Below are 17,273 nucleotides of genomic sequence, written 5' to 3'. Positions count from 1 at the left end.
TTCAAGAATCGAGCAATGAAGGAACCTCTAACGTTGGCACTCAACCCGAGGAGGAAACTCCGATTGAACCAATTGACGAGTCGTTACCTCTTAGACATTCCGAAAGAGTTAGAGTTCAACCCCAGTTATATGGTTTTCATATTACTACAGAAGGGGACACGTATATTAGTGATAGTACACTAATAAATTTGGATGAACCTAACAACTATAAGGAAGCCATGGTAGGCCCGGAGTCTGCAAAATGGAAAGAGGCGATGGACAGCGAGATTCAATCCATGTATGACAACCAAGTTTGGAATTTGGTTGACCATGTGCCCGGACGTAAGACGGTCGGGTGTAAGTGGATCCTCTAGAAGAAGTCGACATGGATGGGAATGTGCACACATATAAGGCGCGATTGGTCGCGAAGGGTTTTACTCAAACTCTCGGAGTTGACTATGATGAAACCTTCTCACCGGTTGCCAAAATAAAGTCTATTAGGGTGATGCTGGCCATTGCTGCATTTCATGATTATGAAATATGACAAATGGATGTCAAAACCGCTTTACTTAATGGAAAGTTGGCTGAGGATGTTTACATGGCTCAGCCAGAGGGTTTTGTCTATGCGAAGCATCCCAATAGAGTGTGCAAGCTTGAGAAGTCCATTTATGGACTTAAGCAAGCGTCTCACAAATGGAATCTTTGCTTCGACGAGAAAGTCAAAGAGTTTAGGTTTCTACGAAGCGAGGATGAATCATGTGTATATGTCAAATCCCGTGGGAGTATAGTTAGCTTCCTCGTATTGTATGTCAATGACATACTACTCACAGGAAACAGCATCCCGAAACTGCAGGAGGTTAAGTTCTGGCTCAGGAAGTGCTTCGCTATGAAGGACCTCGGAGAGGCTTTCTATATTTTGGGAATAAGGATAGTGAGAGACAGAAGTAAGATACTAATATGACTTATTCAAAATACTTAGTTGGACAAGGTACTAAAACGTTTTAGTATGGAAAATTCGAAGAAGGGAGAGTTACCGATCCAAAGCAATGCCAAGTTGAGTAAGACTCAATGCCAGAGTACCGAAGTCGAGATAGCAGAAATGAGCCGAGTACCGTATGCTTCCGCAGTTAGCTCAATTATGTATTCTATAACTTGTACTCGCCCTGATGTGGCCTTCGCTTTGAGCATGGTCTGTAGATATAAATGGAACCTTGGCAAAGCGCATTGGACCGCAGTCAAGAACATTCTTAAGTACCTTCGGAGGACCAAGGAATGGTTTCTAGTCCTCGGAGGGAGTGATGACTTAAAGGTGTGAGGGTAAAGTGACACCAGTTTTCCGACCGACAGAGACAACTACCGTTCGCAGTCGGGATGGGTCTTTACCCTTAATGGAGGAGCAGTGACTTGGAAAAGTTCCAAGCAAGAGATAGTAGCTGATTCAACGTGCGAATTAGAGTACATTGCAGCGAGCGAAGCATCAAAGGAGGCGATATGGTTGAAGAACTTCATTGGAGACCTTGGAGTTATGCCAACCATAAAGGAGCCCATGGAAATTTTCTGTGATAATGTAGGAGCGGTTACCTTGACCAAGAAACCGAGGGATCACGGCAGATCTCGACATATCGACATAAAATATCATTTTATTCGACATCGGGTGGAAGAAGGACTCCTCGTAGTAAAGAGGGTATCATCAGAGGATAACCCAACAGATCCACTTACGAAGGGACTGAGCAGGGTTAAGCACTTGCAGCACGCTAGGAGCATCGGGCTGAAGGACGATATTAGTTTAGATTAGATAGTTTAGAAACATGTAATAGATAAACTGTAATTAACATTTGATGATTAAATAAAAGGGTATTATTAATTAGTAATGTTACTGTCTTATATTAATTGTTTACCTATTGTTTCAATCTTTTTTGCATGTTTTGACTTCCGGAATAATAAGAATTATTCGAACCGTCCACAGTTGTTCATATGTTGGAAGTAGGTATGAATGAAGACTTTCATGAATAGGTGTGTAGATTGTCTAAAATGTATTAGACATAGAAAAAGCTTGCTACAACGTTCATGAGTGCTTATGAGTTTGATTTGAGCATTGGAATAAACCCTCGCTTGCTGGAATCACTTCATGGAATTTATCTCGAGTGATCGCAAGACGATAATATCATATGGTCTTAAAACCTAGATATATGTTTATTGTTTGGTAATTGGTTATGCATTGATAATGCGAAAATGCATTAGTAACTTGATGTTATAAAACACATTGTTGTGTATGATTTGTTTAGTGAGTAATAAATGCATATAAGTCAAAGTTTATCTGTTCCTTTTATCCTAAGAGGATAAAAGCGATATCAGGGTCCCTCGATGATTTGTTTTGACTTATGTGTCGGGCCCGGTCATGACTGAATTGATGTGTTCAATTAAGTTCTATGTCAAACGAATCAGAGATCGAGAAACAAACTGCTGGACAATAAATATGACTATGTTCCATGTAATTTTCCGCACGATATTTAGAACAGAGGACTATACGATCCCTTATCTAAAGGACAGGTTGATGATAAGATCAGAGCTCGACAGTGTCTTTGAGAGCTACGATTGCTAGTCGGATTGTGCTTAAATTTATACTTACTAGACTTATCCAAGTGGGAGACTGTTGGATTAGAGTCTAAGCCCGTAACTATATTTGGTAAGTACTTGAACCGGTTGTGCATGGTCCTTTGGGGTTGCCTTCACCAAAGCAACATGATAGGATGATTTATAAATCAAGAGGTTGTTATGATTTATTAATATATTATATGATTAATATATTAAAGGAGAAATCATACAGTTTAATTAATATTAGACAAGAATTAATTAAGAATTAATTCTGTGACTAAAAGAGATTAATTAAATAAAAGGGACTGAAACTGTCAATTGTGTGATAGTTGGTTTTGGGCTGTGGATCCTTATGGATCATAGGGTGGACGAAATTAAGGTGTATGGACTCCTTGAATTCGTCCAAGCCTTATTCTGGAAGGATCCTTTGGACTGCTTAAGGCCTAAGTTATCCAATTAGGGTTTCAGGCTGTAACCCTAGCAGCTTAAGTATTTAAAGACCCCAAGGGCTACAGAAAAAGGATACCAGAAACCCTAAGGAGTTCTTGGAGCTGATTTTGTGCCTACAACCTCTCTCCAAATCATCCTCTATCTTCTTGGTTTTTGTAATCCATTAGAGGAGTGACATTTGTGACTCTAAGCTCCAAGGATAACAAGATTCAAGCTTTCAAGAAGAGGTAATCATCTAGATCTATTCTATTATGTCAATTTTGAATTGTTTAGTCTAGATCTAGGGTTTGCAAGTCTTGGATGAAAAGCATGTTCATTAGAGAAACCTAGATCCAAGTATTAGGGTTTGCTTGTGCACATAGGAATATTCTTATGGCTCAAACCCATCAAAAAAATTCTTAATTGGAAGAATCAACAAAGATACAAGTGTTCTTGGTGTAGAAGAAAAACATAATAGTTTGAAAAATAAAAGAGAAATAATTGCAATCCCTCTATGATGTTTTTCATATCTAATGTATGATCCAAAGGCTCCTCTATCTATGTTCTTCATTGTTGAACTTGATCTGAAAGACAAAATCATCAATCAGAACCAAGATGATATTGAAGTGTTGAAGAAGAAGCTGGTTGAAAGGGAGAAGGAGATATCTGATTTGAAGGGGAAGTTAAAAGAAAAAGATGTGAAGAAGAAAAGTTTTTTTTTATCTATTAGTGTTCACATAGAAGATGTACCTGAAAAGACTTCATCATCAAGACACCCTTGTTTTCACCCTGATGAACAACGTGGTTGCTCTCATGCTGATAAACTTCACGTTGAGAGACCACAAGATGCTCATACTCCCTCAGTTTCACCTCACATTGAAGTGACTTCAGTTCACACTACCAAGAAGTCTTGTACTGTCAAGACTTCACACGGTGACAAATTAGCTGACACGGATAAGTTTGTTCACGCTGACAAAACTTTTGGCATTTTCAAGATATCTCAAGCTGTGAAGAATTCATCTTACCCTATCAGGACTCAAAATCCAACTCCAACCCCAGACATCAAAAGATCTCATGTCGGTAAGTTCCCTAATGTATGTTCGTGTTTCAATAATTATTTATACAAGATAAAACATAAAAAGAAAAGGAAGTTGAGTCACTCAAAGCCAAAGAATATATGGATTCCAAAGAAGCCTTCTCTAGAACCAAGGAAGATGAAGCAAGTTTAGGTTCCCAAGAATTCGCCTCAAAAGTCTGAAACAAAGCCATAAAATGTAATTAGAAAGAATCATTACAATCAAAAGTCTCCAAGAAAGAAGAAGAGTGATCTAAAACCTCAAACTGATAGTTTTTCATTTGATCAAAGACATGTTGAAAAAGTAAGGTATGTACAACCACCCAAATTCATTTGGGTTCCTAAAACCACTTATTAAGTTTTAATAAATGAGAAAGACTCCAAAATTTTCAAGCTCATATTTTTGTAGTCTTTCTTTCTTTGTAAAATAAATAATTTTTTTATTGTTTTTTCTATTTAAATAAAAGTATATGTATAATTTTGTTTTTCAAAGCATTATTTAATTAGCTTTTAAAAAAAAAGTCTAATGTTGCAGGTTTATTTGGCTTGGTCTTGTGATAAAGCATTTATGTCGATCAATTTTCATTCTTCACACATGTGAACAGTGCCCTATGTGTTTTCATGTTCCAAGAGAAGGAATTCATAAGTGAATCATGTCTCCACATCAGGCTTCATAAAGCAAAGGCTAGCAAGGGCATTTTTGTCAAATTATTGCGTGGGTATTTTCGTCATATGGGCCTGCTTGTGAATCTTAAATAAAAGTGTGATGTTGACAACTCGAAGTTTGCTTAAAAAGAGTGGTGTTTAAAGCATGACTTTATTACTGACTGTTGGAAATTTTAGAGGAAAAGTTGCAAGTTTCCTCTATCCCACATTGGGGGGGGGGGGGGGGGGGGAGAAACTTTTAAAGGGTTTATAAGCTTATTTCCTTGATAATCCACCAAAGGCTTTAGTAGATCAAAGGAATGGGCCAAGCCCACCCGCACCTAGCCTAGCCTAGCACTAGCCGACGCCGCGAGTACGCGATTTAGGCGTACTTTGCATGACGCATCAGTGGTTGAGGAGCTTTCATTTTTGGGAGTTCGAGTCAAGTCGGTTTGACCGATCCGGTCTAACGGTTGACCAATGTTGACTTCGTGGATAAGGTGGCAGAATATTCTAGAAGGATCAGAAAACGAATTGCTTTGAGAGCAAGTCATCGCCCTAGGGTTTCTAGGGGCCCGTTTCATGCCTCTTAGTGTTTCGACACCTATAAATACTGCTCCCTAGGAGCCGTATTGACCACTCACGAAAAATTGAAGCTCTCTCCACTCTCTGCATTTTTTCTTCCGTTTCCGAGTATTCGTTTTGTGTTTATCGATTTCCAGTGCTGTTGGAAAATCGATAGATCTGCAATAAATCTTGGAGTTTAAATCTGTTGCTTACAGCCAGTAGAAGTAAAGTAAAAACCTTTAAGGACAGGAGTCCGATCCATGCAGTTATTTCAAGTTCGAGATCAACCATCCATAGGTCGGTTTTATTTTTCTGTCTTGTGTTTAATTTCGTCAAACAACAGGACAGTCTTCTTCTAAATTTCTTATAACCGGACCTAATTGAGAAGGATTGATCTGGTTTCTGGACGAAACTTGGTAAACATATTAATAATAATTGGATCTATTATTTGCAACTAATCGACATATAATTTTCAATATTATTTGTCGGTTTCCTTGCACGTCTATTGGTTTGATTTACATCATGACTTTCATCCAAAAGAGAAAGGTCAAATTCTACTATCATCTCTCTCTCTCTCTCATGTTGTCTTCATAAGAGGTATTGTTTGTTTTGGTTCTTCAAAAGGAAGACATGTTCTGCAAAAGCCATTTTATGGCAGATCTAGTGGGTGGAGCTCTCAAATAACAGAGAAAAGGAAAAATTAGACTATCAGGATAGCTTCTCATCCACGTAATCAACAATGTAACAGGTTCAAGATGGTCATCACTAAGACTACCCCTATCGGTGCACATGGACGAGCGGATCACACTTTTTAATTAAAAAAAAAGAAAATTAAATGTAAATCTGTGGCCTAGGCCACATGGACGACCCAGGTTCACAAAAGTTCACCAAAACTTTATTGCCACGTGTTTAACAATGAAAGGGTAGTTGTATATTTTTTTTAGATTTTTAGATAAGAGTTATTATCTTTGGAAATCCAACATTATCTTAATAAAAAATTAAAAAACAATACTAAAATTCATGATTTTTTCTCTATAAATAGAGTATAATATTGATATACTTCATATCTCATCTTAACTCTTCATTTCTAAACCTTTTTATTTATTTGATATCATGGATCCAAATTTCATTTTAAATCTTGACAATTTTCAAGATTATGAAAACTTTCAAGGTTATGAAAGCTCTCAAAATTTCCCAAATATCAATCAATTCCCTGTCAATGAAAATATTCAAACCTCACAAAATACCGGAAAAAACCTAAGAGGCAATAAATGGGATGCTGATGAAGATGTCATTTTAATGTCAACATATTGCATCGTTAGTAAAGATAAGCGTTGATAACGTCTATTTTATGCATATATTTATGATGTTTTCTTATTATTTTATACTATGTTTTTATGTTATTTAGAACTAAAAGATACTTAATATGCTTTGAAATATTCAATTACAGTAGAAATGGGAGCTGGAATGCAAAATGAAGAGAATGGAGCTGAAAAGATGCAAAAAAGATATTGCTGACAGATTGACCCCTCTTCAGTGTTTCTTGAATATCTGATGACTCATAAGTCCAATTGACGAGATTCAAAATGTTCTGAAAACTAGACGAAATTTATTACGACTTATGTGATTGGGATATTTGACTAATTCGAAACTTATCTTATCCAAAATCGGTCTTGAAGATGAAGCATAAAAGCTGGACGAAAATTCCCTCCAAGTTACTTATTCCCCAAGCACCACTTATCTTATTTTTATTTGCTTAATCCCTAAGCCACCATTAGTTTCCTCATTTGAATCCAACTCTAATATTCCATATAAATCCATCTCCATCAACTATAAATACCCCATATCATTCCACCGTTTTTGTAATCGATGATATTCCACTTCGACTTGTGCGACAAGAAATCTTCATAGCTGCTGTTTAGAGGGTCTAAAAGGCGGACGGAAGGCCGTTAAGCTGACATGAGAGAAGATCTAAGGGATTGGAGAGCAGATTCATGTCGATAATCATGTGTTTTGTTATCGTGACCATGTTTGCATTCCATTGTGATGCCATTGTATGTTACTTTCTGATTTAGGTGTTAAAACCTTTTACTTTGTGCTTATGACTAAATGAATCTTCGAATTATTGGTTTAATTGCTATTTGGATTATTTATTCTTATTTAAGTTATTTTGTCAAGTTTTATTGAAGATCCATATGTGTTAAAGATTGTTGTTTGGTTTTTTATTGCTGAATTAATAAAGTTTAGATGACCATCTAGCTATGTTAGTTTGAATCATAGTTGTCCAATGACCATTGGTGATTATGACTAGAGTTTTGACCAAAACCTAGGGTTAGGAAATAAAGTAATGAACTTTAATGTGTGTGCATGAGTAGAATGACCATTCGCTGCATGATTTAACTTCTAAGACTATTAGAGTTAAATAAGATCAAATCTTGCTTAATACGAACCAAATACTGATTTGCATGATTGTTTGTTCACTTGATCAATGAGTTAATAATTGTGTTGAAATCAAAGGATTAGCAGTCGTTACCATGACACTAGTCATATTAGGAATCGGTGAATAATGAATAATTATCCATTGTATCAGTAGTTAGCCATTAATTTAGGAAGTAATTTATCTAAATCAAAGTACCTAAAAAAATTTGTATTCCTGTCAGTTTATCGAGAATTGTTATTAGTTATTCGTTTGAGATTTAATAAACATTTCTTTATTCCTTTCGTGTGTTTTGTAACCTATAATCAAATATTTTAAATTAATTCACTACCGTTCCCCTTGTGTTCGACATCCTTGCTTATCAAAGCTATACTATACTCGATCAGGTGAACTGCCTGTAAGGTGTGGTTTAGATGCGATAAAATAAGAATTATAAATAAAAAACCAGTGCATTAAAAATACACATCAAGCGTCGTGGAAAAAACCACAAGAAAACATCAATATGGGCACAAGTGAAGGAGCTATATGATGCAAATCAAGCAGAAAACCCAGGAAAGCTTGGTAATAGGAACATAGCTCAAATGAAAGGTCATTATAAATGACTTAATAAAAGTGCTAGAAAATGGGTTTGTGTTTATCGAGAAGCATATAGAAAAAGAAAAAGTGGAATGAGTATGAAAGATGTTGAGAATGAAGCTCATAAGTTATATGAGACAAGTGTAAGCAAGTTCAATGACACGATTGTTTTAATAAGGTTATGTGTAAGCATCGAAAATGGGATCTACAGGTAGATCATGATGCAACACGATCACGTCTTGAATATGAAGTGGATGATGAAGAAAGTGGTGGTAGCACAAAAAAAATCAAGGTCTACCTTTAACTCTTCATTTCACTCTTCATTTCTAATCTATTTGAAAAATGTCTCATAATGCAAACTCATCAGATGGTTTCGGTTCATCAGATGTGAATGAATATGATGAATGGGAAGCACAATTTGTTCAACATAATCGACAACTTGATGTTATCATGAGTGAGTTACTCATAGGCATACCAAATATGAGCGTAAGAGATTGTCACACCCTCAAACCAGACGGCGGAAACGTCCGAGGGCTCGTGTGACTATAAATTGAAATATCATCACAATGAATATACATGAAACATAACACAATCATCACCAAACATTACATAATACAATTGGTATTGTTCACATCAAGTACATTGTCTTAGGTTACATATTACAAAATATTAATTGTATGATGATTGACATTACACAAAATAAATTCCTATACTTGAGAATTTCTCTGCTTAACGGTTACCTGAGAATACAAGTTAATTTGAAAACGGTCAACATATATAATGTTGGTGAGTTTATAAGCATGTTTGAATGAAAGTCTTTGTATTATTTGTAAAACCCAGAAAATTCGATATTTTCTGTAAAGAGTCTGAAAAATGATGTAATAGTCAAGGATAAATGCATGTGTGAATTCCATTGTAAAATATGTATAGATATGCAATCCAGAAATTCTTTGTATTCTTTCTGTTGTAAATAGAAGGTAATTGAATAATAGTATTTCCCTAGAAAATCCGATATTTTTTGATTATAAATGTGTTGTGGTCTTAAACCCTAAGACCATGTATTGATGTATATATGATTTGTATTGACATGATTAATGTTCTAATTTTCGTAATGTTATGATGATAATGATCTCTATGTGAGTCGTTATAACCATGCTTGATTGGGACTAATTCGCCTGTCTTGGCATTTTCCAAACGCCGGTTTGTTGAAGTTAAGGTTTGTCACCCTAGACTGGCCTAGTCTAACTTTAGCGAACAACTCAGGTGTGAGGGAGTCACCCCCGTATAGATCTATACACAAACTCTCACTCTCCCTCCAAGAGACTCTGGTTATAACTACAGGCTACGATCATACACTCAGTGGTGTCAACCGACATGTCTCACTAGATCCTAATTGTTAATGTATAATTATTCGAGTTTCACGATATAAGATGTATATGAATTTAGATTCTTGCACATACCAATTAAGAATTTATATGAATAGACAAAGCCCAACCAACATGGAAAAGGGACAACTGTGGTCCATTAGGCATGTAAGTTATTTCCAGGCTTGCTAAGTATGCAAAAGGACACTTTAAGGCCCATTAAGCATATAATGAGTAGTCCAGGCCCAATCAACTTGTAAATGGCCACCAAGGCCCAATAAACATGTAAAAGGTGATTTCGGCCCATTAAGCATGTAATTGGGTCACTAAGGCCCAATAGACATGTAAAGAATGAATTGGGCCCAATAAACATGCAATTGGACCACGAATGCCCAATAAGCATGTATAGTGGTTATTAGGCCCAATAAACATGTAATCATTGTAATTTGTTTTTGTTCGTTATGTCATTTTTATTTGAGTTTAAATATTTATCAAAAAGACGTAAAATGCTTAATTTTTATTATAATGGAAATTTTTAGCCCATTAAGTTGTAACTTTACAATTTGGGCTTATTTTCAACAAAATTGACTCTTTAGGTCCCTTAGGACTTAAATAATACATTTAAGCACTTATTTCACCTAAAATGACATTTTTGGTCCTTTTTGATAAAAATAACATTTTAGCCAACTAAATTATGAAACTTTGTATTTTCGGCCCAATTATAAAATAATTTACAATTTCGGTCCAAAAATACATTCATTAACATTTTCAGCCCTTATTCCATAATAAATGACATTTCCAGCCCTTATCTTGTAAAAATTACATTTTCAGCCCAAATTCCATAAATTTTATATTTTTGGCCCTATTTAGAAATAAGTGTCATTTTTAACCGTTAAATGGTGAGTTTCTCATTTTAGGCTCAAGTTTACATATAATGACATTTTTGGTCCACCAAATTCAATATTTTTCACTTTGGGCCCAAGAAAGCCGTAAAGCCCATTTAAAGGCCCATTATGCAAAAATTTTCATTTATGGTCCCTTTAGTATCAAAATAACATAAAAGTTCATTTTTGGAATATAATGCCTCTTTTTGTCCTCATGAAAACCGTGTATGTCATAAAAAGTCATTTTTTGTTTGTTTGACAAATATAGTCCTTAAACATGGTTTATTGTAATTTTATTCAACAAGCATGCATGTTTAACATTTTCACCCTTAAAGAGTGTTGTTTTGAGTATTTTAGTTAACAAACTAAACCATTTTTACTATAGTTTTCGAGATCTAGAATATTTAACCATATTTTCACAATAAACACACACATAACATGCACAATACTTAGATCTATCACATGAAACTTATATTCTCCCCCAAAAATATATGAAAACTGAAAACAAGGGGGTATGAACTCACCTTGCTTGTTGTTCTCGGTTTGAAGAAGAAAAGAGTGAGGTTTCGGTCCTAGCAAGCTTCCCTTGAGTTGATCTTGAGTTCTATTAAGTTATAGAGTATAGATCATGAAATAATGTGGGTTAAGAAGAGATTTTTGATGAATTCAAGAAGTTAACCTGTAGATCTAAATAAGAACTTACCCAAGATGATAATATTAGTGAAAAACCTTCTTGGAAATGCTCACAATCTCGAAAATTTTGAGAGGAATGGGAAGATGTTCTTGAGAGTATATTTGAGAGAGTTTGAAAGTATGTGTGTGTGTGTGTTTGGGTATGCTCTCGGCCGAGAGTATTACGAAGAGAGGGGAGGAGTGATTTTTTCATGGAGGATAATAAGCTTCATAGATGTATGTGATTTCTAGATATATGTTAAGTAATTATGTGCTGTCATGAGCCTAATCCATCCTCCATCCATTTTTTTATTATCAAATAAGCATATATATATATATATGTGAATATGGGCTGAAAATGGGCTTGATAAGATGAAGGTGAAATGGTTTTGGGCCCAACTTTGGCTTTATTCGAATTTCATAGGCCCAATAATATTTTTCGGCCCATTAGGTCCTTAGGATGGTTCACGGCCCAATAAAAGTCCATTAGGTGGTTTAAGGTCCATTAAGGTAAATGGAATAATTTATGGCCCAACTAAGCCCATTAGAGGTAAACCAATCCATTTTAGGCCCATATGGCCCAAAATGTTATTTTTTATGAATGTGGGTCCAAATAGAACCCATTTAAGGGTTCTAAGCCCAAGTTAGTCAAATTGAATGCTTATTGGTCCATTAGGCCCAATAAGAAAATCCTAGTCCATAATGAACTTGAACCGGGATTTTTAGGGTTTTCCACTCCCAATTGACTTTCTAAAATGTTTTGTATAAAGTTTTGAACTTTACTGGGTGAACCTTGATTGAATTTGTTGTCATTAAAATGAACATAATGCATATCATCAAGTTAGAGTTACAAGTATTATCATAGATAGCGTTTACATGAGCAAAAAATTTCCTAGCAAAATGCTAGTTGTGACAGAGATCACCCAAGAACAAGAAGGAGGTATTATGATCAGGAACATGAGCAGGGTGAGACACGTTTGGTGAAAGGCTACTTTGTTGACAACCCGTCGTATGGTGAAGAAAAATTTCGAGGTATATTTCAAATGCGAAAACCACTATTTCTCCGTATAGTGGAAGCTGTTCCAGCCAATGGCCGATATATTCTACAAAGACGTGATGCTACAGGCAGACAAGGTCTTTTACCATTACAAAAATGTATCGGAGCTATGCGGGTGTTGGCATATGGGATATTAGCAGATGCACATGATGAATATTTAAGAATGAGTGAGACTGTAACAAGGGATGCTCTTGTAAAGTTTGTGGAAGGTGTTATTTCATGCTTTTGTGAAGAGTACCTTAGACGGCCCAATTAAGATGATTTGGCACGACTGCTCCATGTTGGAGAAGAATGTGGATTTCCAGGTATGGTAGGCAGTATTGACTGCATGCACTGAGAATGGAAAAATTGTCCCACCGCTTGGGCTGGACAATATGCAGGTAGAAGTGGTAAGACAACAATAATTTTGGAAGCTGTTGCATCGTATGACTTATGGATATGACATGCATTCTTCGGAACATCGGGTTCATGCAATGACATTAATGTCCTCCAAAGATCTTCTCTTTTTGATGATGTCTTTGCAGGTCGAGCACCAAAGGTGAGTTACATTGTGAATGATCGAAAAATCATATGGCTTATTATCTCACTGATGGCATATATCCTTCATGGGCTGCCTTTGTCAAGTCAATAAGTTCTCCACAACTTCGAAAACACAAGTTGTTCGCTGAACATTAAGAGGCTGCTAGAAAGGATGTTGAACGAGCATTTGGAGTTTTACAAGCTTGTTTTACATTTCTTCATCGCCCTTATCTTGTGTGGGACAAATATATGACGGGCAAAATTATGATTGCATGTATCATCATTCATAATATGATAGTTGAGGATGAACGACACATATACCTTCATTATTATGATTAATCCGAATTTATAACAACAGAAGACGAACAATCATTTGAATACTCTACTCAACGAGTTGCAGATTTATCCAGTTATATGACCAACAGGGCACAACTTCACAATAAAGATGCTCATAACGCTCTAAAAGACGATTTGATTGAGCATATATGGAAAAAAATTCAACACTGAAGAATAATGAAGTAGTTTGCATCTTCCGTACTTGTAACTTACTTTATCTATTTTATTAAGTATGTTTCATGAATGTAAAATAATTTTTTATCTAGTTTTTTTATTATTTTATAATTTCATGCTTAAAATAAATAATTTATTTGTTTCAAAATAAAATATTTAATTTTAATATTTATAGTAGTTTTTAGTAAAAGAAATTATATTTTTTAAGGAAAAATGAGTTTGGGTTGGGTTGCTAATGGTTGTAAAAAAATTGGATTGTAATGGATTGTATAGATAGAAGAGAGAGAAATTAGTTTTGTATTGAAAAGTTGGATTGAGTTGGGTTGCTAATGGGGATAGTCTAATGGGTCACTCATGCTGATGAGTTTGTTCAGCAAAAGAAGAAAGAATCAAAGGAAAATACCGGCTATAGACATTTTTTGGGGTTGAATTTCAAAATATAGACACAAAAAATTGGATTTTCGGGTATAGACATGGATTCTGCGGAGGTAAGCTATGAGGGCTCCGCGGAATCCACTGTAGCTCCACGGAATGATAAAATCATAAATAAATCAGGGTATAAAAAACTCAAGATCCATTCCACGGAGCTACCTCCAAGGAATGAACTCATTTAGTGTGTGTGTGTGTGTGTGTATATATATATATATATATATATATATATATATATATATATATTAGCATTTAGTATGCAAATGTGTGTTATTTAGACCGGTTTAGAATATATTGGTTCGGTTTTGCCTGACTTTGGTCCGAATTGTTTCGATTTGGACCGAATTAAATTGCGGTTTATTGAGAAAATTTAATAAACTTGATGTAACTGGGTTACCCGCTCCTGAAATGGAACTGCCGGTTCCAAAAATTTAAGATCTGCCAAGACCTATTCCGGTTTCGGTTCTAACTTTCCAGAAACTGCCGGTTCTCACAAAATTAGGCGGGTACCCGCCTATGCTAATCTGTAGTTTTAGAGAAAAACCAATCCAAAAATTCGATTATGAGAACGATCCGATTAATTCAAAACTATGAGAATGGATATAATACGAATTTCGCTAAAATTGAGCAAAAAATTAAGTAATAAGGTACGTTAATATATATATATATATATATATATATATATATATATATATATATATATATATATGTTCAGGTTCATTTGAGATCATGCTAATTTTGTGAGACCGTGAGGTCAAATTTAAAATAATTTTAAAATGCATAATAAAATAAAAAATCCGAAAATTCTTTTGTTAATTATTATTTTTGTCACTTTAATTAATTAAAAAAAAATAAAAGTAACATAAAAAAATAAAAAAAATTACTGTTTTTTTTTTTTTGTAAAAAATACATGAAATATTCTAATAAAATATTACACTGTAAATATTGTAATGTGATTTTTAGAATGTTAGAATATTCTACTAGATTTGGCAGATATGTAAAATATTATAATATTCTACTAGAATATGTAAAAATAAGATATTTTATTTATTTATTTATTATTTATTTTTTGGTTTTTTTTGTTTTTCGGAAAATATAAATGAGGAAAATAATATTTGAAATTTTTTTTCGAAAATTTTCAATTATTTTGCATTTTAAAAATGTTTTTTTATCTACAAAATGAGTGGTTAGGATTGCGTCTCACGGTCTCATATAATTAAACCGTCTCACATGAACCTAACGTTATATATATATATATATATATATATATATATATATATATATATATATAGATAGATAGATAGATAGATAGATAGAGAGAGAGAGAGAGAGAGATAGAGAGAGAGATAGAGTTAAGTTCAACTATTCTAACTAATTATTGTGCGGATATCGTATGCTATGAGAATTACTAAGATAATAAGTTGTTTAGCAATGCAAATATGTTCAACCTTACAAAAATATCGTCATTTTCATGCATTTTCGATAATTATTATTTATTTTTGTTATCACACATCATTTTTCACTCATTTTCATTCTGACAGAATACGACCCAATAAACATTTTTACAAACATTCTGACAGAAATGAGAATAATAATAATAAGTGTATAATAACCTTATAAACGATTTAATTAGTGAGAATATGTGTTAATGAAAATAGTTATGTAAGATTGAACGTATTTATATTATCAAACAACATATTTTCTTTATCATTCTCATATCAGATATCCCCACAATAATTAGTTAGAATAGAATAATCTAAGCATATATATATATATATATATATATATATATATATATATATATATATATATATATTGAAAAAACTTAGCAACAATACACTTTGTTATCTGTCGGAATTGCCCAACTTTTTTCTTAAAATTACAGTTTGCTTCCACTAATATCATATGTATTAAACGGTTTGTCTTATTTTTGATGGGTGCATGTCCAACAGTACAATTTGTTTCGCCTCCACTTCTTCAAGAAAACCACCACCTCTACCTTTATCTCTTTGGCTATACCTCCATTGAAAGAAACATTTGTATTTCGCTTCTCTCTGTGCACTGCTACAGGAAATCGGTTCTCGATTTTCTGTATTTTGTACTTTCGTTCTTGGGTTGGTATGCTTTTGTGTGATGATGATAAAAGATCCGGTGCGAGGCAATATTCTATGACGTGTTGTAAGTTTAATCCACCTGGGTATTTAGGGATTTCACTAAAGTTACAAACATCTGACCACATTTGGTTTTGTTTTCCTATCTAGGTTTTTCTACATGCATTCATGTGTTTTATGTTTTCCTATCTATTATCCTTCAATTCTTTTGTATCCTTTCCAAGAACACCAACTCATGAGCAAGAAAAAGCAACCAAATATTTGGTAATTGAATTCTTGACTTAGTTATATATTAAAGTTAAATTTTTTAATACTTATAATATAATAATAATGACCACATTTGGTTTTGTTTTCCTATCTAGGTTTTTCTACCTGCATTCATGCGTTTTATGTTTTCCTATCTATTATCCTTCAATTCTTTTGTATCCTTTCCAAGAACACCAACTCATGAGCAAGAAAAAAGCAACCAAATATTTGGTAATTGAATTCTTGACTTAGTTATATATTAAAGTTAAATTTTTTAATACTTATAATATAATAATAATGATATAGGAATTCAACAGTTTCAAATGTGGATGTTAAACTTTGTTGTTTTAATCAGTTGTTACATTGCATCTGGAGATGAGATTCGAAGAATTTTCATGTGCTTAATTATAGATTGGTAGAAGGAAATCTGCTCATAATTTGAAATACCCTAATGCACAAATATTTCAAAATGTGATCATAACGACAAATATTTTCATTTTTCTGGTTGGCAAAGAGCACTTGGTTTATCAATTGTTGACGGTTACAGTGGACATGGAGCTGAAAAAATGTGAAAAGATACACATAAGTAATAGTATTTTTTTTATTGTAGTTATGATTCTAAAGAAGTAAAGTATACATCATAACAATTTATGTAAAAACTCCAGTCATATACCAGTGACAAATTTGACCTTAGTATCTTAAAAGAATAATTGATTAACTTTTATGTCATTTATATGATCATGAACTAAAAGCTCGACTTGCTTCAACTTTTTATGTTAACCCTGTCATAAAGGAAGATGACGTATTTGTATCTGGTGGGGCTAAATCCGACATTTCTCGCCTTTAGGTTTGTACTTGGTTTACATCATTAGTTCTGTTTTTTAAACATTTTATCATTTTCTTCTTTATTAGTTCATTACCAGAAAAAATAATATTACTTAGAATTAACCATTTCCTTTTATTTTCATGGCCGATCTTTTATGGTTTAAATGTGACGATGGCAATTCAAGATCCATCATACCTAGTAACCAATTCAATATTATGCAATCATCAAGATTAAACTAAAAGAATAGTCTATGTGTTTTATAATTAATATCGTGTTTAGTCCAAAATTGAAGCGTTTATCAGTTTTGGTCCTTAATTCAATGTTTCGTATCGTTTTTAGTCCTTATTTAAAG

At 33.9% G+C, this 17,273-nt stretch overlaps 1 long non-coding RNA gene and 1 pseudogene across 1 annotated transcript; both read left to right on the top strand.

Moving 5' to 3' along the window:
• Nucleotides 1-6,370: 6,370 nt before the first annotated feature.
• On the top strand, nt 6,371-7,424 carry LOC145077256 (uncharacterized). The gene is made up of 2 exons (XR_013693054.1): nt 6,371-6,607; nt 6,741-7,424. It is a non-coding gene; the product is annotated as an uncharacterized LOC145077256 (long non-coding RNA).
• A 1,221-nt stretch (nt 7,425-8,645) lies between these two features.
• LOC145075627 (uncharacterized) lies at nt 8,646-13,138 on the top strand (annotated as a pseudogene).
• Nucleotides 13,139-17,273: the final 4,135 nt, after the last annotated feature.

The sequence above is a fragment of the Lactuca serriola genome, chromosome 9 (assembly GCF_051521515.1).
Source record: "Lactuca serriola cultivar US96UC23 chromosome 9, Lser_US96UC23_V15, whole genome shotgun sequence".
In the NCBI taxonomy this organism is placed as follows: Eukaryota; Viridiplantae; Streptophyta; class Magnoliopsida; order Asterales; family Asteraceae; genus Lactuca; species Lactuca serriola.
Note: the sequence above shows the minus strand (reverse complement) of the source record. Positions and strands in the feature narration are given on the sequence as shown.